At 44.4% G+C, this 24,453-nt stretch overlaps 1 protein-coding gene across 1 annotated transcript in view; it reads right to left on the reverse strand.

Moving 5' to 3' along the window:
- The window catches only part of LOC138353166 (transient receptor potential cation channel subfamily M member-like 2), a 176,785-nt gene extending 155,885 nt beyond the window's left edge, over window positions 1-20,900 (reverse strand). Inside the window, exon 1 of the mRNA XM_069306033.1 lies at window positions 20,817-20,900. The gene's annotated coding sequence lies outside the window, so the exon portion shown is untranslated. The remainder of the gene's footprint in view (window positions 1-20,816) is intronic.
- Between the last annotated feature and the right edge of the window lie 3,553 nt (window positions 20,901-24,453).

A 24,453-nucleotide genomic window follows, 5' to 3' on the forward strand; every position in this document is an offset into this window, starting at 1 on the left:
CCTCCTCATCAAGTGTCAAGAACAGCTGATCGCAATGGCCTCTCCGCGCGAACTTTGCTTGTTTTCTAGATTCACGCGCGCTGTTTCGTTAAATTCTCCAATATTACTAGAAACTCGCACACTCGATATTGGCTAAATAAACCGTATTACTCAGTTACACTGTACTCAGGCTCAAACAGTCTTTTCTACAATCAATGCTATAATGATTCACTGTAATGGCTTCACATTGTTCTTCACTCAACAATATATTATGAACTATTAACACTGGAGTTTTCAGTACTTTCTCTCGTTGGCGATAACGCAATGATTCACTGTACTCACAAATGATTATTCACTGAATGAACATAGACATATATATGGTATATAAATCAATCATCAATACATGGAAAATAAATAGTTTCTGGGCACATAGCCTAACCTCCAAATACTGGCATAATATTATATATAATTTACCACTATATGTTCATATCAAAAATCTATAGAAAGATATACACAACACAGTAAATTTATCACTGGTTCCTGGTGCCTGTACACACCAATAATCAACATGAATATTACAAGTACTCTTGATAGTACTGTCTAGCACACTGGTGCTTTACCGTGACATGGGTGAGACTTGCTCACGACATATAAAATCCTCAGGCTAGAAAATATAGCCGAATAACATAGCTAACTAAAGGGGAATGGGGAGGGAACTAGAACCACCTACTTCACCCTATCCTCCGATGAGAGTCGAGATGTAGCTCCTGGTCCTCGTGTCGGGAACGCCCCCACACTACACGTCGTCGTGTCCTACCAGAGCCTCTCGTCGTCCCACCGTTTAGCGCGTCGTCTCCGTGCCTCCTCACTGCAGGTCCGTCCTCCTCCTTGACTTCTAGAAGGTTGGAGTCGGTCTCCTGGCCGTCGTCTTCTCCCAGCAACGGCTGTCGCCTATGTCTCAGCTACAGTCGTCCGGTTTCCCCAAATAGTCCTCTCTTCCTCAGCTACCCAGTGGCTCTGTCAGCCACTACGCTGTCACGAACTGGTGAATTGCCACAGACGTCAACATACGTCACTGCACGGCTTCACTGCAACTGGCACAGTACCTGACTGGAGCACTTGTTGCTCAAATAACCGTCAATTCCCTCTTCTGGTTCAACACATGAACTAAGGAAGACTTCTCAGAGTACTGGCGGACTTCCGGTGACGCGTAAATCCACGGGAGCTGGAATAACTGTCCGACTGACAGGACCACTCGTCGCACGTCCGACCTCTATGACGTGTCGTGTCTGACTGCTGGCGCCAGCTCGGCGCACTGACTGGACCCCCTTCCTTCGTGACGTCACTTTCGCCACGGGAGGTTTTCATTGGCTCCCGGTGCCACATTGCTGTCGGTGACCAATCCGGTGCCACTGACGTCACACGGTTTTGGCGGGAGATCAGGGAAGCAAGCGCCATCTTGGCTCCCCAAAGGGCCTAAACCACAGACCAAAATATTACTATTTCACAAATTTCTCGGCTCTCCGAGAACACTTCACTCTCTCCCATATATCGAATTGTAGCCTGCAACGTAGAGAACGCTTGGGAAAAGTAGACATGACTCTTACTGCAGGCGTGGGAGAATTATAAGGGGGGGAACCCCGTCACATACCCCTCCCCTTAAAATAAGAGTCATGTCTGTTTAGTGTATGAGGGATAGGGCATCCGCTACTAAGTTGTCCTTCCCCTTGATGTGTTTGATTTCCAGCCGGTATTCTTGCAGTAACAACGCCCACCTCGTTAGACGTTGGTTGGAATTCTTCATGTTGTATAAAAATGTGAGAGGGTTGTGATCGGTGAATACTAAGACAGGTCTCGCCCCTCCTCCCACGTACACATCAAAGTGCTTCAGGGCCATAACTAGCGCCAATGCCTCCTTCTCAACGGTGCTGTAGGCCCGCTGGTATTTTACGAACTTCTTCGAGTAGAAGGCTACTGGCCTATGTACTTCACTTCGTTCTTGAGCCAACATGGCCCCTATTCCAACGTCGCTGGCGTCCACGTACAGAATAAAACCGGCTGAAAAATCTGGAGATATCAATACTGGGGCCTCCGTCAACAATTTCTTGGTCTTTTCAAAAGACTCTTGGCAGGCCCCTCCCCATCTCCATCTTACATTCTTGGAGAGTAGCTCGGTTAGGGGATGCGCTACCGTGGAGAAATTCCGGCAGAACCCACGATAGTACCCTATCATTCCGAGGTACCTGAGCAACTCCTTGCGCGTCTTGGGCACGGGGTATTCCTTTATGGCTGCAACTTTGTTATCAACTGGAGTGACTTCACCTTGGCCGATGACAAAACCGAGGTACTCTAAGTGAGCTTTCCCGAACTCACTCTTGGCCAAATTTACAGTCAGGTTAGCCTCCTCTAACCTTCTGAATAATTCCCCAAGTCTCTCCAGATGCGTCCCCCAATCGTCGGCGTACACGACGATGTCATCGATGTAAACCGTGCATCCTGCTGCACCCCTTAACAGCTCGTTCATCATTCGCTGGAAGCAGCTGCCGCTGTTTTTCATGCCGAAGGGCAACACCTTGTACTGGTACAGCCCATCAGGAGTCGCGAAAGCTGATATCTTCCTGGCCTCAGGAGTCAGGGAGATCTGGTAGTACCCCTTGAGAAGATCGACCTTGGATACATACCGTGCACTGCCCACCTGGTCAATGCAGTCACTCACTCTTGGCATGGGGTGAGAATCCGCCACAGTGATGGAGTTCACCCTCCTGTAATCTGTACAAAAGCGGTATGTTCCGTCGCTTTTCCTCACCAACAGGCACGGGGAACTCCACTCACTTTTGCTGGGCTCCGCAAGGTCGTTCTCAAGGAGGTACTTCACCTCCTTTCTCATCAGCTCTCGCTTCTCTGGGCTCACCCTGTACGCGCTTTGTTTGACGGGCCTGGCGTCCCTCACCTCCACCTCGTGCGTCACACTCCTGTGTCGTCGGGGCACGTCGGTGAAGAGGGAGGCATTCTTTCTCAGTAGGTCCGTCAGGTCCGCCCTTTGTTGCCCTTCCAGATGTGACAGCTTGTCCTTGATGTTTGCCAGACTCTCAGTGTTGGTGAGACGGGTGCCATCCGCCCTGGACCACTTTCCTTCCTCCTCCGGGAGTTCTTGGTCCACCTGTATGCACAGAACTGTCTTTTGCTGGGGTTCCCGGGTCATCGTTCCTTCCTGCCTGGCGGTTCCTCCTTCCACAGTGAAGAAGGACTTCAGGCGGTACACGTGACACACCTGTTTCTTTCGGGATCTGTCCGACTTTCCAATTTCGTACGACACCGGACCCAACCGTCGCAGCACTTGGTATGGTCCCTCGAACCGTGACTCGGTCACCCTACCTTTACCTGGAAGCAAGACCATTACTTGGGACCCGACCTGGAAATCCCTCTGTGTAGCTCGCTTGTCGTACCACTCCGACATCTTACGCTGCGCCTCCTTCAGGTGCTTCCCAGCCAGTTCCTTCGCTAGAGTGAGACGATCTTTAAACTTCTGGACATATTCGTTCACCGTTCCCACGGTCGCCGCCGGCGTCCATTGTTCCCTCAGCATGGACAGGGGACTTCTCACCTCGTGTCCATACACTAGCTGGAATGGTGAGAATCCTAGTGATTCTACCACCGCGTTGCGTATGGCAAATAACGCGGGGTATATAGACTCATCCCACTCAGCCCCCTGTTCTGCGCAGAACACTCTCAGCACAGTCTTCAATGTGGAGTGGAATCTTTCGATCGCCCCCTGCGACTGCGGTCGGTAGGGCGACGATCGAATCTGAGTCACTCCCCATCCTGCCATCGTCTGTCGGAACCACTTCGACTGAAAAATGCTTGCGCAGTCTGTCTGGATCTCTTTGGGCATCCCCACCCACGAGAAAAACCGCTGCAGTTGGCTGGCTACTCCTTGCGATGTTAAACGTCGCATCGGGACGGCTTCCGGAAACCTGGTGGATGTACACATTATTGTCATTAGGTAGGTGTTCCCTTTCTTCGTCCTTGGCAAAGGACCCACTCCATCAACTAGCAGACGCTCGAAAGCAGGCCCAAACGCTGGAACAGGGATCAGTGGGGCCTTCGGTATCGCGGACTGGCTCTTCCCTGCCCTCTGGCATGGTAAGCACGTCTTACAATAGCGCCTCACCTCGGCGTCCATACCTGGCCAGTAAAAGTAATCCCTGATCCTTCGCAGCGTCATAGTCACTCCCAGGTGGCCTGCAGAGTCCACGGAGTGCGCTAGGTCCAACACGGCCGCTCTGCACTGGGCCGGCAACACTACCTGGCGCTTCGTGCTTAGGGACTCTTCCCCGGCCTCCACCCTCACAGGTCTCCACTGCCTCATCAGCATTCCGTCTTGAAGGTAAAAATGAGTAGCCTTCTCAGGGCCAACACGTCTGTTACGTACCCTTATAAGATACGTAAGTAAATATATTAATATGTACATTTATAATTGTGTATAAATTACAAGCATGTATATTGAGATACTTATATGTTCTATGCAAATGCACATTCATGTTACAGTGTTGGCGTTAGGCCCAACGTATCGTGGGAATGATTGTTTTATTTCTTTGTGTGATCAGTTTTCCCACGGGAACTAATGATTTATATGTGATCATAAGTGGGTAACAGGTGAATAATAATTGGGTGAACTGTATCTGGCAAATTGTCGTGGGATCGTCCGTTGCTGGGTGTGCATGCCATTATTCTCTTCTGTATGCATATTTTAATTACTATGTAAAGAAACAATTGCTTTGTTTGTGTATATCAATATGTATTAATTATTCATTAAGTTAGTTTAAGATTACTCTTGTCACAATGTATTGCTCCATTGTTGAAATAAATAATATTGTAACTTTGGCAAATTGTTCGCGGGGCAAGGCAATGTTTTTTGACTCTCGCGTTTTGTTATTCAGTAGCTGAACGGGAACCAGGGAGATAACATCTTGGAGTTAAGTTACATTTTTGTTCTGTCATAGCCATATATATTATAATTGTAATTTAATGTCTGGAAGATACAGTGATATTTTTAATGTGATATATTGTGACCATATAATCATCTGTTTGCTATTGAGATTTATTTTATATATATGTGAATAAGATTGTCTCTATTCTTCAGTCCTAATGAAGATTCTATTTTTGTGCTCATTACTTATTAAGGGGTTATACTGGTGATTCGCTATTGAGAACAGCAGTTGTGTCGTATCCCTAGACGTAATTAAAGTTGGCTGCTGTAGGATCACGAGCCGTAACGTACGATAGGTAACAAAGAGTTATGGGGGCCTGTGCCGGGAAATATTGTCCCACTTTAACTTAACTATGCTAATCTAACCTTGCCTTCCTAGGTACCAGTGTGTCAAGTGTCTCTGTGTGTTTCTTAAGAACTATTCCATGTGCCAAGCAAGCCTTCCTGTGTGTCAAGTAACAACGTTTCACGATTTTGAGGTAAGTCATCCTATATATTTTGTTTGTGCAGTGAGGCCAAGCGAATTTTCAGTGTGGTGACAATTTTACAGTGAAGTGTAGTGCAGTGCCATTGTTTTAATTATTTTTGTGAATCAAGTGCCAAGTGTTAGTAACGATGGAGGAGAAAGTTGCAGCGTTGGTGGCTCACCCAGACTTTGAAGGGATTCAGAACCTTAAAAAGACTGAGTTAATACAAATGGCAAATCAGTTGGATTTGACCGCCAGCAATAGAATGGTTAAAGCCCAAATATTGAAAGTCATTGTGACGCATTTTGTTGAGAATGGGGAGTTAGAGGAAGAAATTCTAGAGGAGTTAAGAGAGGAGTCGAGTGATCAGATGACGTTAAAGCGTCTTGAGTTAGAAGCGCAAATAGCCAATGCTAAGCTTGAAGGGAACAGAAAATATTAGAGGCTGAAGCTCGTCAAAGAGAGATTGAAGCTCAACAGCAACAGCAAATATTAGAAGCTGAAGCTCAGCAAAGGGAGCTTGAGACTAGGCGTTTAGAAATTGCGGCACAGTTGCAAATAGAAGCCACAAAGAAGCAACAATTAGAGATTCAACAACAAATGGCTAACACTAACTTCAGGCTTGAAGCACAGCGTATGGCAGCTGGGCATGGAAATACTAGTAATGTTTCAACAAATAGTGATAATAATCCCATCAGGATGAATAAGTATATAGAGTTGCCCAAGTTCAATGAGGAGGATCCTGAGGTTTTCTTTGCACATTTTTATAAAATTGCCATCAGTATGAACTGGCCAAGGGATCAGTGGGTAGCCATTATGCAGTCTCAATTTAAGGGGCGTAGTCAGGAGGTTTTCACAACCCTACCTGACGCTCATAGTTTTGATTATGACTTTGTAAAGAAAAGCATCCTAAATGCGTACCAGTTAAATCCAGAGGCACACAGGCAAAAGTTCAGAAACCTACGGAGGATAAGGGATCAGACAATAGCAGATTTTACTCGTCAGAAGACGAATTTTTGCAACAGATGGTTAAAGTCACTTGCAGTCACTGATTTTGATGCTCTAAATAATCTTCTTATAATGGAAGAAGTATTGTCATGTCTCCCAGACCAGTTGTCTACTTTTATGGCAGAACAAAAGAATGTAACAGATATTTATGAGCTGTCAAAGCTCGCGGATGAGCATGAGTTGCTGACTAAGGCCCCGTTTACGGCCACTTCACCTAAGTCTAGTCGTAGAGTAAATTTCCATGCTCACCGAACTCCTTATCAGTATAAGTCTCCTCCTGGTGCGACAGTTACTCCCGTGAACTCTTCTCTTACTAACCCTAAGATGGTTACTCCATTGCCAGGATCATCTAAGCCTAGTAATGCTAATTCTAAACCGGCAGTTGGTTCTACCAGTGTGTCCACTGTCAAACATTGTACCCATTGTAAGAGAAGGGGGCATGTGATTTCTTCATGTTTTAGTTTGCATCCTGAACTACGACCAACTGGTCTTATTATGAGTAAAGGAGTGCAACCTATTAATTCTTCATGTATTACAGTCAGTCCCAATTGGATGGCTGAATTCAAACCCTATATTTCCACAGGTACCTTATTATGTAATAATGGTAGACATAAGACTGTTCAATTACTCCGTGATACTGGAGCTTCACAGTCTCTTATTACCCAGAATGTACTTGCTGATGTTGACACCCGAGATCTGGGTGAAGTTGTGCTTCTCCAAGGTATTGCCGGAAGTGTGCAACCAGTGTCCTTATTGCAAGTTAACCTTGATTCTAAATATACTTCAGGATGGTGTAATGTTGGTGTAAGTAAACAACTGCCCATTCCTGGGGTAGACATTATTCTAGGTAATGATTTTGGCAACCAAATGGTTGTAGGGCCCAAGTGTCCCATCATGTTAACTAAACCCCATAATGTATTAGCTCAACCAGTAGCAGATGATGATATTATTTACCCTGCTTGTGTTGTAACTAGATCAATGGGAAAAACAGGTGAGAGTAATCCTGTCTTCACTGAGGTTGCTGTTCCCAAGACCAGGACCCCTTCAGTAAAGGAGTGGGAGGTGGATCTTGAGGATTCTTTTATGACTCGACTGGATGATGAGAGTGAGGCCGTAGTAGAAGCCCCGCCGAACCTAAATCACAAGGAAAGTGAAGGTGAGGAGGCTGAACTATCTGTACCTTGCCCGCTTGTCTCCAGTGCGCCAGTTGTCGAGAGTGAGGCCGAAGTAGCTATGACTCCATTTTATTCTGATCAATCGGGAAAAGAGATCAAGCTACTAGGTTCTTGCCCGCTCGCTGCTGAGTCTGAGTCATTGCCCTTAAGTGTTGTACAGACACTTAGATTAAGTAATTATTTATTTCACTTACTTAGATTAAGTAAGTGATCCTAGATTAAGTAAGTGTATTTCTGAGGCTCCTGATAATATTGATGCATTGGAGGAAGGGACGGGTTTCTTCTTCAAGGATCGACTTCTGATGAGAAGGTGGAGACCCAAGGGAACTCCCTCTTCAGAGGATTGTGAGATTAGAACCCAACTCGTTGTCCCCAATGATTATCGTAGGCAGGTCCTGCAGGCTGCACATGATGACCCCATGGGAGGTCATCAAGGTATCACGAATATGTACCATAAGATAAGTAAATATTTTTTCTGGCCAAAGTTAAAGAAAGACGTGGTCAGATATTGTCATAACTGTATACCCTGTCAAATTGTTGGTAAACCAAATCAATCTGTACCTAGAGCACCATTGCAACCTATTGTAGTTCCTGATGAACCATTTACTCATGTTGTAATTGATTGTGTGGGTCCTTTACCTAAGACTAAATCGGGTAACATGTTTTTGTTCACTCTCATGTGTATGACTACTAGATTTCCTGAAGCTTATGCTCTGCGGAATACCAAGGCTCATAATCTCATCAAGTGTCTTGAAAGATTCTTTTCGTTGGTTGGAATGCCTAGAGTTATTCAGAGTGATAATGGGGGAAATTTTGTTTCTAAAGTTTTCAGAACTTTTTGCGAATCCCGAGGGATTCGGCACAAATTATCCAGTCCATATCATCCCCAAAGCCAAGGTGGACTTGAACGTTTCCACCAGACTTTGAAACAAATGCTGAAGACAACCGGAGAAACTCATCCACGTAATTGGGATGAGAATCTCCCCTTTGTGTTGTTTGCTGCTAGAGAAGGGCTACAAGAGTCATTGGGCTGTTCACCCTTTGAACTAGTGTTTGGTCACCAAGTAAGAGGTCCTCTTAAAATGCTACAAGAAAAGTTGTTGGGAGATGTCTCTGTTCATCAGAGTGGATTGTACTTGAGTGAGGTCAAGGCTAAGTTGTGTCGGGCTCGTGAGTTGGCGAAAGAACATCTGGGAAGGACTCAACAAGCCATGAAAGTAAGATATGACAAGAAGTTCAAAGCTAAGCTCAGGTCGTTTGATGTCGGAGATTTGGTGTTGGTGTTGAAACCTCGTATGGGGACTTCCATGTCCCATAAGTTCGCAGGACCCTACCAAGTGGTAGACAAGGTGGGAGACCTAACTTATAAACTAATTAACCCTAATCTTTCAGAACCCCAAATGACTGTGCACATTAACAGATTAAAAGCTTATGTTGGACCTGGTGTAGTAGCTTGTTTTAGTCGGGAAGAGTTACCACCTGAGGATAATTGTAGTGAGGGACATGTTGTTAATATCCAACTTCTCAGTTCCAGTTCCAATGGCAGGGAGATGCTATGTCATTTACAGGAGGAACAACGTGATGAGTTCCAGGTTCTGCTGGACAACCATACATCTCTGTTTGGGGAGGTTCCTACCCAGACCCACCTCATCACACACGATATTCAGCTCCTGGACAGCACCCCCATTCGACAACATCCGTACCGAGTGAATCCCGAAAAGAGGAAAATTATACAAGCAGAAGTGGAATATCTGCTCCAGCATGATTTCATTCGGCCAAGTCAAAGTACTTGGAGCTCTCCGTGTTTGTTAGTGCCAAAACCAGATGGAACCTGGAGATTGTGCGTGGATTACAGGAAACTGAACAAGAACACTACAGTGGACGTTTTTCCTTTACCCTTGTTGGAAGAATGTATAGAGTCCATAGGTCATGCCGAATATGTAAGTAAGCTTGATTTGTCAAAAGGGTATTATCAAATTTCATTAACAGAGTATGCTAGAGAGGTTACTGCTTTTGTTACACCTGATGGTGCGTATGAATTTAATGTCATGCCATTCGGTTTGAGAAATGCACCTGCTACTTTTCAAAGACTCATGAATTTCTTACTCAAGGATGTGCCAGATTGTAGGGCCTACCTTGATGACATTGTTCTGTACAGTAAGAATTGGGCAGATCATCTCTTAGGCCTTAAGAACTTGTTTACAGTGTTGAAAAACGCAAAGTTAACCATAAATATGAATAAGTGTAGTTGGGCAAAAGGTACGATAACTTATCTTGGACACGAGGTAGGACAAGGTAAGATTATCCCCTTACAAGATAAGATTCAAGCCATTTTGGTAGCAGTTTTTGCTGTAGACATATATTATTAAATATGACCGTAAAAGTAATATAAATAATTCTAACACGAATTTTCTCGATATTTTTTATGTTTCTTTTCACTGTTGATGGTAATTGAAAAATCAATTCTCCAAAATTCATTTTTATTTCTCGTCTGACGCAACACTTGAACGCGTTTCGCAATAACATTACATTTTCAAAGACTTTTAGTTTACACACACACAACTATAACCTGCAAACACTAAACAGAGTTCTTACTATGCAATGATTTAAACAGCTTTCAATTTTTATTTTATACCCGCATTTTGGGTGAGGTGATATGTTACAACAGTTTTGGATGAGATGAACAAAACTTTCAACATAGGATAGAACACGAAACAATGGGTATTGAAGGTAAGAATGGAAGTAACTGCAGAGGGCCTATTGGCCCATATTTCTTGATGCTTCTATATTGGAGCGGAGTCTTGAAGTGGGTAGAATATAGTAGTGCATTAATTGGCTGTTGATTGCTGGTGTTGACTTCTTGATGTGTAGTGCCTCGCAGATGTCAAGCCGCCTGCTATCGCTGTATCTATCGATGATTTCTGTGTTGTTTGCTAAGATTTCTCTGGTGATGGTTTGGTTGTGGGAAGAGATTATATGTTCCCTAATGGAACTCTGTTGCTTATGCATCGTTAAACGCCTGGAAAGAGATGTTGTTGTCTTGCCTATATACTGAGTTTTTTGAGGCTTACAGTCCCCAAGTGGGCATTTGAAGGCATAGACGACGTTAGTCTCTTTTAAAGCGTTCTGCTTTGTGTCTGGAGAGTTTCTCATGAGTAGGCTGGCCGTTTTTTTGGTTTTATAATAAATCGTCAGTTGTATCTTCTGATTTTTGTCTGTAGGGATAACGTTTCTATTAACAATATCTTTCAGGACCCTTTCCTCCGTTTTATGAGCTAAGGAAAAGACGTTCCTGTAAAATAGTCTAATAGGGGGGGTATAGGTGTTGTGTCTCTGGGGCTCATTTGGGCACTCAGTTTCCACCTGTGTCCCCTAGTGCGTGTGCCCCTTGTGCTAAATAGCCTGTCTTTATCAACCCTGTCGATTCCCTTGAGAGTCTTGAATGTGGTGATCATGTCCCCCCTAACACTTCTGTCTTCCAACGAAGTGAGGTTTAATTCCCGTAGCCTCTCCTCGTAGCTCATACTTCTCAGCTCGGGTATAAGTCTGGTGGCAAACCTTTGAACCTTTTCCAGTTTAGTCTTATGCTTGACAAGATATGGACTTTATGCTGGAGCCGCATACTCCAGGATTGGTCTTGAGGTTATCTTGAGATGATTTCGGGGCTTTTTAGTGTCCCCGCGGCCCGGTCCTCGACAGGCCTCCACCCCCAGGAAGCAGCCCATGACAGCTGACTAACACCAAGGTACCTATTTTACTGCTAGGTAACAGGGGCATAGGGTGAAAGAAACTCTGCCCATTGTTTCTCGCCGGCGCCTGGGATCGAACCCAGGACCACAGGATCATAAGTCCAGCGTGCTGTCCGCTCGGCCAACCGGCTCCCCCCTGGTCTGACATATGTGGTATATAATGTTCTGAAAGATTCCTTACACAAGTTTCTAAAGGCCGTTCTTATGTTAGCCAACCTGGCATATGCTGCTGATGTTATCTTCTTGATATGAGCTACAGGGGACAGGTCTAGCGTGATATCAACCCCCAGGTCTTTCTCTCTCTCTGACTCTTGAAGTATTCATCTCCCAAATGATACCTTGTATCTGGTCTCCTGCTTCCTATCCCTATCTTCATTACATTACATTTGCTTGGGTTAAACTCTAACAGCTATTTGTTCGACCATTCCTGCAGCTTGTCCAGGTCTTCTTGAAGCCTCAAGCTATCCTCCTCTGTCTTAATCCTTCTCATAATTTTGGCGTCGTCTGCAAACATTGAGAGGAATGAGTCTATACCCTCTGGGAGATAATTTCCGTAGACCAGGAACAGGATAGGTCCAAGTACAGAGCCCTGTGGGACTCCACTGGTGACTCCACGCCATTCTGAGGTCTCACCCCTCACTGTAACTCTCTGCTTCCTATTGCTTAGGTACTCCCTTATCCACTGGAGCGCCCTACCAGTTACTCCTGCTTGTTTCTCCAGCTTATGCATCAGCTCTTTATGGGGTACTGTGTCAAAGGCTTTCCGACAGTCCAAAAAAATGCAGTCTGCCCATCCTTTTCTTTCTAATCTTAATCTTTGTCACCTGATCGTAGAATTCTATCAAGCCTGTAAGGCAAGATTTACCCTCCCTGAACCCATGTTGATGGGTTGTCACGAAGTCTCTTCTCTCTAGATGTGTTACTAGGTTTTTTCTCACAATCTTCTCCGTCACCTTGCATGGTATACAAGTTAAGGATACGGCGGTCCTGTAGTTCAGTGCCTCTTGTCTGTCACCCGTTTTTGTATATTGGTACTACATTAGCAGTCTTCCATATTTCTGGTAGGTCTCCCGTTTCCAGTGACCTACTATACACTATGGAGAGTGGCAAGCAAAGTGCTCCTGCACACTCTTTCAATACCCATGGTGAGATTCCGTCCGGCCCAACAACTTTTCTCACATCCAGCTCCAATAGGTGCTTCTTGACCTCATCTCTTGTAATTTCGAACCTTTCCAAGGTCACCTGGTTTGCTGCCACCTCTCCTAGCGCCGTGACGTCTCCCTGTTCTATTGTAAAGACCTCCTGGAACCTTTTGTTGAGTTCTTCACACACGTCTTTGTCATTCTCTTTGTACCTGTCCTCGCCCACCTTAAGTTTCATCACTTGTTCCTTCACTGTTGTCTTCCTCCTGATGTGACTGTGTAGTAGCTTTGATTCGGTCTTGGCTTTATTAGCTATATCTTTTTCATACCTTTTCTCAGCTGCTTTTCTAACACTAACATACTCGTTCCTGGTTCTCTGGTATCTCTCTCTACTTTCTGGTGTTCTGTTATTACGGAAGTTCCTCCATGCCCTTTTGTTCAGCTACTTTGCTTTCATACATTCCCTATTAAACCACGGATTCCTCGTTTGCTTCTCTGTTTTTTTCCTGTTGGGCTGGGACAAATTTGCTTACAGCCTCCTGACATTTTTGGGTGACATAGTTCATCATGTCTTGTACGGACTTGGTTCCGAGTTCTGTGTCCCAATGTATATCCCATAGGAAATTATTCATCTCCTCATAGTTTCCCTTTCGGTACGCCAGCCCTTTGTTTCCCAGTTCTTTTTTGGGGGTGACAATTCCTAGCTCAAGCAGGTACTCAAAGCTCAATACACTATGATCACTCATTCCCAAGGGGGTGTGGTGTTTGTGTGTTACTGAGGAAGTCTTGGTTGTAGGGTTGATGTAAAGTCATGACTTGGTTACTGACTTTAATACTTAATATGATTACATGACTAGTAGCTACCAAGCTTGGCGGGCGTCCTGTACGCTCTTTTGTTTACCTTCCTTCTCTCTGGCGTCCCAGCCGCCGCACATAGAAAACGGATGGTACCATTTTCTGTGAACATGACATCCCTCCTTTTCTTTAAAAAGAATGAATACAGGATGTCTACCATGCTTGTAGCACAAAGCAAAGTTATTGACACAAAGTAAGTTATTACCATATCAAGACATACTGCATACATTTAACATTAATTAAGCACACAAAGAATTTAAACAACTTAATCTTTTCCACAAAGGATTTCAATGTTAAAAATACATATGCAATGTTAAACAAACATGAAAGAAACTGTAATACAAAGTTACAAAATATTGAATGAGATATCTGCATTATTCAAACAATATTAAATTTAGTTTAGCACAATAAGTAAATACTTTTCATTACATAGGAACACAATTAATCATCAAATCGTGTAGGGCGTTTAACATGACGTTTAGGACGAGAGTCCTTAAATGCAATAACATCCCTTGATGAATTGTTTGTCGGGTTATAACTATTTTTTTCTTTTTCTTTTGCACGACTTTGCACTTCATCATTTTCTACACTAGTTGGAATCACTTTGAAATAAGCCATATTACGTGTTATACTATGATCTCTATTACTAGCTGTTACCATAGTTCCTTTTACACTAATCACTTTATATGGTTTTGTATCATACGGCATATCTAACTTTCCCTCTTTTTTCTTTTTAACGAGAACAGTGTCTCCAACCTTTATGAACTGTTCCTTTGCACGTTGATCATGAGCAATTTTCATTTTGCCCTTGGCTAGTGCATCCTTCTGAGCGAGACGTTTATCCGTTACCTCGGCTGGCATGACGGGTAGTGCGATTCTCATAGGACGTCCAAATAAAAGTTCACCAGGTGACTTGCCCAGTGTTCCATGCGGTGTTGCACGGTAGTTCCTGAGAAAAGCATACATAGCTTGTTTCCAGGATCGTCCTTCGGCATGAGCACAGCGTACCGCTTTCATGAGAGGTTGCATGAATCTCTCAACTTCTCCATTTGCTTGAGGATGTAGTGGCATCACACGGCGGTGTTTGAATCCAATATGCTCAGAAAAGTTGACGAAGTCTTGTCCATTGAATGGCGGTCCATTGTCTGTCTTGACAACTTCAGGAATGCCAAAGTTTGAAAAGATCTTGTCGAGTTTCGGGATGACAGCCTTTGCAGATGTGGAAGTGATGATTTCTACTTCTGGATAACGTGAGTGATCATCAATGACTACCATCAAGTACTCTCCAGTTGGTAGTGGTCCACAGAAGTCCATCGATACTTCCGTCCATGGTGCAGCAGGTAGTGGTGAAGGTTGTAGAGGTGTTGGTCTTGAAGTATCCACTGCAGCTTGGCAAGGGACACAGGCATCATGCATATCCTTTGCTTGACGATCAATGCCAGGAAACCACACCTTTTCTCGTAGCAGCTGTTTCGTCCTAACAAGACCTTGGTGTCCTTGATGTGCAAGCTTCAGAGCACGTTGCTGGAGAACAGCTGGAATCACGATACGAGTACCTCGCAGCACAGTGTCGCGTTGTTGCGTAACACTTAATTCTGTCTGGATGCGTTCAAGTGCTTTGAATGCATCTTGGTCAACTCCTGAGGGTGGGATGCGTGGAAACTTTTTCTTAGTCAATGCATCCACTGTTGCTTGTAGAGTTGGGTCCTCTAGGGTTGCAGTACGGATTTCATCAAGAGTAAGAGCCTTAGGGACTGCATCACAGGTTACAGAGTGTACATATTCCTCGGCAACTTGCTGATGCTTGGTGATGGTGAAACTGTTGGCAGGATGTCGACTGATGTAATCAGCGGGATTGCCTGCACCCGGCTTGTATTTCACCGTAAAGTTGTATGGTTGCAGACGAAGAGCCCATCTCTCAATGCGAGCTGGTGGTTTGGACTTTGGATTATTGAAGATGGTCTCCAACGGTTTGTGGTCAGTGACTATCGTGGTGAAGGGCGCACCAAGCAGATACACATTGAAGTGTTCACAGCCCCATACAAGAGCAAGAGCTTCCTTCTCTGTCTGACTGTATCGTTGCTCAACATCTGTGAGAGAACGGCTGGCGTAGGCAATTACTACTCTGGAATCTGGTTGACCAGGTTTGTGTTGGGCTAAAACAGCACCTAATCCAACAGGACTAGCATCCACCGTTAACTCAATGTCCATTGATGGATCAAAGTATGCAGCAGTCGCATTCTCTACTAGTGCATCTTTCACAGCATCAAATGCATTTTGCTCGATATCGCTCCAGTACCATGATGCATTTTTCTTCAGGAGCTCACGTAGAGGCTTTGTAATGGTAGCAAAATCTGGAATGAAGCGAGAACAGTAGTTTGCCATTCCCAGAAAACTATGTACTTCAGTGGACGTTGAAGGAGGTGCAGCATTCTTGATATCTGCAACTTTCTTAGGATCTGGAGACAGACCTTTGTCACTAAGTACATGTCCAAAGAATTCAATTTTATGTTGATTGAACTCACACTTTGCTCGGCTTAGCGTCAAATTCTTTTCTCGTAAGCGTTGCAATGTTGCACGAAGAGCTTTGTCGTGTTCAGCTTGGGTACGGCCATAAACAATGATGTCATCAGACATGTTGTCAGCATTAGGTATGTCTTGCAATACCTGGCTGATGATGTGCTGGAATACCTCGGCAGCACTGTTAATACCAAAACTCAGGCGCTTGTACCTATACAGACCTCGATGTGTCGTAAACGTTGTGATGAAGCGACTCTCATCATCAAGTTCAAGCTGATGATAGCCCTTGTTTAAATCTAACTTGCTGAATACAGTTGCACCATTCAAGCGGTAGATCATATCATCTACAGTGGGTGTAGGATGGCGTTCACGCATTATTGCCTTGTTGGGAACACGCATGTCCACACAAATGCGTATCTCATCTGGATTCTTCGGCTTTGGTGGAGTGACAATTGGGCTTACCCATGGTGTTGGGCCTGTTACTGGTTCAATGATATCTAGTTCCATCAGCCTATCCAGTTCGGCATCAACTTTCTTGCGAGTATGGAATGGTTGTCGGCGATGTGGTTGGGCAACTGGAATTACATCTGGGTTGATATGCAGATGTACTTTGCTATCAGTATAACAACCTATGGATTTAAATCGATCAGAAAATTCAGCAACAATACCATCAACATTGTTTGCAGATTCCACTGCTACAGCATTAGAAAGCTGAAGTAGCCCCAATTTGGTTGAAGTCTTGTAACTGAGTAAAGACTCCTTTGCATTCCTAACAACATGGAATGTAGTAATGAGCATTGCATTCTTTGACTTAATCTCTGCAGTGAAAGTTCCAATCACTGGCAAGGCTAACTTCGAAGCATAGGCAGTGGCTTTACCATTGTATTTTTCTAGCTTTGGGAACTGTTTTCTAAATTTTTCATAGTGGCACTCAGCCATGGTGTCAATGTTTGATCCAGTGTCAATAAGAACTTTGAGACAAATACCAGCAATGTATACACATGTCTCTGGGTTGTTTGGAAGATCATTCCATTCTGTGATTGCTTGTACTCCATAAGTATAATCACATTCACTGTCATCTGAGACTGGTTGTAATGAAATGTTGTCTTGTATATTATTAACATTCTGGATATGAGGTGCAATATTGTGTTTACCACCTCGACCCCTATGACCTGATCCTCGTACAGTGCTTTTATTCATTGACTGTGGTTTCTTTAGTGCGGAACGACACATAGCACCAAAATGACCTAGTTTTCCACACTCATAGCACTTCTTACCTTGAGCAGGACAAACATTATCTTGGTGTGGGTAGTCTCCTCCACAATTGTAACATTTATTGTTGACACCCTCTGATGTGGGTCGTTGTGACTGCTTGAGCCTTGTTCCTTGACCCCAGTTGTGACGTGGTTCTCGGCTCAATTTACTGTTAGGTTTGCCATGATATCTTCTTTGATCACGGTGTCCTCCCTGAACCTTACGTACCTCATCACTGTTAGTAACAGTGGCAGAACCGTTATTGGCACTGCACTCCATGACACGAGCATCACGTGCAGCATCTTCCATTCGACGAGCCATATCCAGTATCTTGGTAAGAGAACTGTCATCATCAACAAGTTCTAGAGCTCTTCGACGAAGACGTGTAGATGTGCATGATTCAATTATTTGCTGTTTGATTTCTTTGTCAACATCAGCAAACTCACAATGGGCTGCTAAACCCTGCAGACGTGTGTGGTATTGATCCACAGTTTCATTAGAGAGTTGTTTTGCTCTCCTGAAATGCATAATTTCCATAGCAGTATTTTGCCTTGGTTTGAAATGCTCTGTTAGTTTGGCTTTGGCAGTGTCATAATCTTTGGCACCACCAGTGTCTTTCAGTGTGTCAAAGATGTCACAAACTCTATCACCTGCATAATGAAGTAGAAAGGCACGCTTTCTTTCAGCACTTTTGATGTCAGAAACTATCAACAAATTTTCAAACTTTTTAAGCCATTTGACCCACCTCTGTGACAGGTTTGTCTGGTCACAGTCAGGATCAAATGCAGGAAACTGAGGTATATTTGCCATTTTTACTGAATAAATGTAACTTATCACTTAAATGTTCCTCAGAATATTAAACACTTACTGCACTGTATATGTTAGTCAAGAATTCACTGTAATTACTTTAATTTTGCAAAGCACACAAGCATTTTAATGCAAAAGTTCACAACAGTGCACAATATAGCAGCAACTGACTTCTTACCTAGCCCTTGTGTACATGTGTTGTTCCTACTCACAGCAGCAGCACAGCAGTTGGCACAGCAGTTGGTACAGCAGTTGGTACAGCAGCAGTTGGTACAGCAGTTGGTGCAGCAGTTGGTACAGCAGTCGGTACAGCGTGATGAATTTTGTAGCACGAAGCGTCGTTTCGTAACCAAAACATCAGGTTTTGTACACATCAAAGTGTCGTTTCGTACACAACGTCGGCAGATTCCTCAGTACACAGTTTCTTCAGCACAGCTTTGGTAGCACACAGCTTGGGTAGCACACAGCATTGGTTAGCACACAGCATCGTTTAGCACACAGCATCGTTTAGCACACAGCATTGGTTAGCACACAGCATCGGGTATGGCGCTCACAGCTTCTCTTCCTCCTCCAGGCAGCATGCTTCTCCCTTGTGTTTGAAACTGAACAAATACCTGCGTTCACAGTTCATCCTCGTCGCCAATGTGGTGTTTGTGTGTTACTGAGGAAGTCTTGGTTGTAGGGTTGATGTAAAGTCATGACTTGGTTACTGACTTTAATACTTAATATGATTACATGACTAGTAGCTACCAAGCTTGGCGGGCGTCCTGTACGCTCTTTTGTTTACCTTCCTTCTCTCTGGCGTCCCAGCCGCCGCACATAGAAAACGGATGGTACCATTTTCTGTGAACATGACAGGGGGCTTCCAACTTAGCTTCCCTTATATCCGACTCATTTAGGGTAGATATCAGATCAAGCAAGGCTGGTTCATCCCCTCCTCTCATTCTTGTCGGTCCCTTGACGTGTTGACTTAGAAAGTTTCTTGTTGCCACATCCAGCAGCTTAGCTCTCCATGTGTCTGGGCCTCCATGTGGGTCTCTGTTCCCCCAATCTATCTTCCCATGGTTGAAGTCTCCCATGATTAGTAGTCTGGATCCGTTCCTGCTAGCCACTGAAGCTGCTCTCTCTCTTACATTGATGGTGGCCAAGTTGTTTCTATCATATTCCTGTCTGGGTGGTACTGTGTTGTTACACTGACACTGTGGTGGTACTGTGCTGTTACACTGACACTGTGGTGGTACTGTGCTGTTACACTGACACTGTGGTGGTACTGTGCTGTTACACTAACACTGTGGTGGTACTGTGTTGTTACACTGACACTGTGGTGGTACTGTGTTGTTACACTGACACTGTGGTGGTACTGTGTTGTTACACTGACACTGTGGTGGTACTGTGCTGATACACTGACACTGTGGTGGTACTGTGTTGTTACACTGACACTGTGGTGGTACTGTGTTGTTACACTAACACTGTGGTGGTACTGTGCTGATACACTGACACTGTGGTGGTACTGTGCTGATACACTGACACTGTGGTGGTACTGTGCTGATACACTGACACTGTGGTGGTACTGTGTTGTTACACTGACACTGTGGTGGTACTGTGCTGTTACACTAACACTGTGGTGGTACTGTGCTGATACACTGACACTGTGGTGGTACTGTGCTGTTACACTGACACTGTGGTGGTACTGTGTTGTTACACTAACACTGTGGTGGTACTGTGTTGTTACACTAACACTGTGGTGGTACTGTGCTGTTACACTGACACTGTGGTGGTACTGTGTTGTTACACTGACACTGTGGTGGTACTGTGTTGTTACACTGACACTGTGGTGGTACTGTGTTGTTACACTAACACTGTGGTGGTACTGTGCTGTTACACTGACACTGTGGTGGTACTGTGCTGTTACACTGACACTGTGGTGGTACTGTGCTGTTACACTGACACTGTGGTGGTACTGTGCTGTTACACTGACACTGTGGTGGTATTGTGTTGTTACACTGACACTGTGGTGGTACTGTGCTGATACCCCTGACACTGTGGTCAAACTGTATATTGATACTGAACACTGACACTGTAATGATACTGAACTGTCTCACCGAGACTGTGATGATACTATACCGTCTCACTCTCACTGTAGTGATACTGATATCTCACACTGACACTGTGGTGGTAGAGTACCGGTATACTATATTGGTAATTCTGCACCGTACAACATGATGACATTTTGGTAATACTGTACACTAACACTGCAGGCGATGAGTCACAATAACGGGGCTGAAGTATGTTGACCAGACCATACACTAGAAGTTGAAGGGACGACGACGTTTCGGTCCGTCCTGGACCATTCTCAAGTCGACTTGAGAATGGTCCAGGACGGACCGAAACGTCGTCGTCCCTTCAACTTCTAGTGTGTGGTCTGGTCTACACTAACACTGTGATGTACTGTACTGTACCATCCAATGACACCATTGCATCACCACGCTGACACTGTCCTGGTATTGTACCACCACACTGATAATGTAGTAGCAAAGTGCCGACACAATCACACTGTTGTGGTTCTCTACCGTCACACTGACACTGTGGTGCTAAGGCCGCTTCACACTGATACCGTGGTGGTATTGTACTGTGGTGATATCACACTAACACTGTGGTGGAACTATACCTTTACAGTGACACTCTGGAGGTATTGTACCATCACACTAAGATTGTGATGTCACAGTACCGTGACACACTGACACTCTTTTGGCCTGTACCGTCACACTGACACTGTGGTGGCTGATAGTTCAGTACATTCACTCTAACACTGTTGAGTATAGTAGTACTGTACCGTCACACTGACACTGTTGAAGATAGTGGTACTGTACCGTCAAACTAACACTGTGGTAGCTGATGGTTCTTCCCCGCCACGCTGACACTCTTGTGGTAGCGTACTGTCACTCCACTGTGAGACTGTGGCAGTAGAGTTGAGTCAGCGTGATAGGGGGAGGGGGGGGGGCGGCGAGCTTGGATCAATGTAATGCTTGTTGACTATTGGAGAATGTTGCCTTGATCGACCCGTCTCAAAGTTCACGTGAGTGCCAGAGTACCACAGTTCACGTGAGTGCCAGAGTACCACAGTACACGGGTGTGCCACAGTACGACTACTATATGTGGTATTGCCGTCGTGAAGGTACACTCTCGCCGCTGTTTTTCCATAAAGAAAAGTAGATCATTTTTCTGAAGTTCACTTTGTGATGCAGACAAGGAGTCACAATAACGTGGCTGAACCTACACACCAACCTAAACACTAGAAAGTGAATGACGATGTTCCGGTCCGTCCTGGATAATTCTCATGTCGATTGTTACCATTCTCAGATCGAGTAGCAAATATCACTTTGTAATATTTGAGTCGCAAAATATGGTTATCTATGTATAAGTATTAAATAGTAGTTGTGACTATATGTTTCTTGTCTGTCTGGAAATGGAAGCCACACGTTTGGGGCTTCCCCACCCAAACATTTTCGGATGACTAATGTGGGGAAAAAAAATCTTTCATAGGCAGATCGGAGTCTGTCCAATTGTCCCCACTTAAGGAGAGTTTGTTCCTATGGAGACCTCTCATTCAGTCTGAAATTTGTTCTTGGTTCAGAGCGTTTAAAAATCTCACTAACGTGACATATTAGTGAGAAAATCAATTGGGCCATGATATTCATCGTGGTCCAGTCCAGTGCTGTAAGGCGTGAGGCTGGTTAGAATTCCCGTAATTACTTCAGTGGATTATTTCCTTACATATAATGATATGCAGAACTCATATTAACATATCAGATTCGCATTCTTGGGTCTCCAAACACTGCAGTGGCTCAACGTTTTGGGAAGCCCCGGGCACCGCTGGGCACTCAATCCAGTGTTTCTTTAATTGTTATACCTAACAGCCAGAGTAGCCTAACAAGCCAAATTTTCATTATATATGAAATTTTTCTATTTAGTTTTGTTATGGATTTTTTTTAATTTTGGTTGCATTTTACCTTGTGATTTTTGTTATTTCAGTCAAAACTAACATAGTAATTTGATAAAATCTAACCTGACCTAACCTTTCCTAACCCAGTATAATTAAACAGAGAAGAATCGTGTGCTTAATGTTAATGTTATTAATAAGACTTAAGCAATGTTGAACGAAATATTTTAAAATAATGAATAACGATCTGTCTGCTAAGCACTTCAGGCTTTGTTTACTAGACAAATTAACGCTGCTCTGGCTATTGGTAACGACATAGATTTATTTCGCAACCAGTTTCAATAACCTCTTCCATCTCTACAGAGGTGTGGTGCATGACTAACACAGACAACAGAGGTCTGGTGCACGACTAACACACAACAGAGGTGTGGTGCATGACTAACACACAACAGAGGTGTGGTGCATGACTAACACACAACAGAGGTGCGGTGCATAATTTACACACAACAGAGGTGTGGTGCATGACTAACACACAACAGAGGTGTGGTGCATGACTAACACACAACAGAGGTGTGGTGCATGACTAACACACAACAGAGGTGTGGTGCATGACTAACACACAACAGAGGTGTGGTGCATGACTAACACACAACAGAGGTGTGGTGCATGACTAACACACAACAGAGGTGTGGTGCATGACTAACACACAACAGAGGTGTGGTGCATGACTAACACACAACAGAGGTGTGGTGCATGACTAACACACAACAGAGGTGTTTGTAGTCAGTTAGTCGACTAACACACACAACAGGTATTTCCTCCCTAGATCACGACACAGAGGCACTTGAATAGGAAACTCTCCGCTCTTGGGTCTCCGATTTGCCTAATAAGTTCTACACCCATCTCCTTCAGGAAATTAGATACACATTTACCCCAGGTGTCCTGGGTCTCGAACTTGTAACAATGTCAGAAGTCCCTGTACTTAATACGTTTCTAGATCTCCCTGAAGTTGGCAGCTTCTATGCAGATACATACGTGTAGTCCCACACAATTGGTTTACCATCCCTCCATGGTTGCAGGGTAACTCTATCTGGGTGCTTGCGACTGTTGTTAGGTCTGCACATCTAAGATTCCCTTTATGCTGGACACTTAGCTGCAGCTATACTTCTTTTGATGATGTCACTAACTGATCCATTTCTAGCAATCTTTCCCTTGTGACGACAGATGGGACCATGACTACCGTATTGGTCTGCCAACGCATAACCAGAGATACACCAGTGTTCGGTGGAGATATGGGTGGTGAAGTGAAGGGAAACACTAATACTTAGGACACAAAGGTCCAAGCGGGAACTCGAAGAGGAATTAGGGACAGCCCCAGCATGAGGAGGGCTTGCTTCATTTTTCGCAGAAGTTACCTCCTGCATTACAAAGGCAATATTCTCCACTATTCTTGAGACAAAAGTGACATGCATAACATCACTATATTGGAACAACTGCAGACAGACCAACTGGAATAACTCCACGGGAGCTATTCCAGTTGGTCTGTGTTCAGTTGTTTGGAGAAGATGATTGAGGTAAAAAATACTATGATTGCCGTCTCGTTCGTACCTTTTCAAACTTCAAGTTTTGTCCATCTCTTATACACACTTTAGGGACCCAGTGGTCATTTTAGTTCAACAAGGAAGTGTGCAAGCTATGCATTGTAGGAACAATTAAGTAGTTTTAAGTATTTTGAAGGGAGTAGCCAAATCTACCAATTTTCCAATATGGCATTCGTGGCGTTATCATCTGAGCAGTTTCCCATGAAAGAGGAGCAAAGTCGAGGTTACCGAGAACCTTGGATGTAAAAAAAGGATATAATTGGAGACAGGTTTAGCGCAGGGGGCTAATCAGAAGGGGAACCGATGTCACGTGATCATCGAGAAAGGCCGCGTGACGTGTCATTGGTGAGGGACACTTCAGTGTTCCCTAGTCCTTCTGTGGAGCAGGATGTTTCAGGATTTGCTCCCGAATTTGTGGAATAAAAGACTTAAGGAAGACTCGAGGAGCCTTTGGAAGGTGTGATAGTCAGAAGTATCAAGAGTCAAGTTTCTTAAGTTTAGTCAAGAAGTATCAAGAGTCATCGGCCAACGGTCTGGGACAGTTTTGAATATGACGAGTGTGGTTGTGCAGGGCCTGTCAGTGCGGAGAGCTTTGTAGAACTTATCCACACCTTAATATTGCAAGAAATTCCACGACTACGAGGGCAGTTCAGATCAGAAGGGTCAGAGAAGAATCTGTGGTGAGAACAGTGAACTGAAACAATAGCGATGTGAGCGACACTTTTACCTAGTAAGAGAAAGTGCGGTGAACAGTGAAGCATAAAGTCTGCAGTTCTTATTAGTAACCTTTATGCCAGTGAGTGTGGGCAGTGCAGTGACTCAGTAACAGATAACTTAAGTGCCACAGAGTCAAGTTGCAGTGAAATTTACATTAAGTGCCGGTCTGAGTTCAGAGCCACTTGATAACAGTGACGTGTGAGGTGTTAGCAGGATGGAAGAGCGACACAATACTGCAGAGAGGGCCCG

Source organism: Procambarus clarkii, chromosome 56 (genome assembly GCF_040958095.1).
Source record: "Procambarus clarkii isolate CNS0578487 chromosome 56, FALCON_Pclarkii_2.0, whole genome shotgun sequence".
Lineage (NCBI taxonomy): Eukaryota > Metazoa > Arthropoda > Malacostraca > Decapoda > Cambaridae > Procambarus > Procambarus clarkii.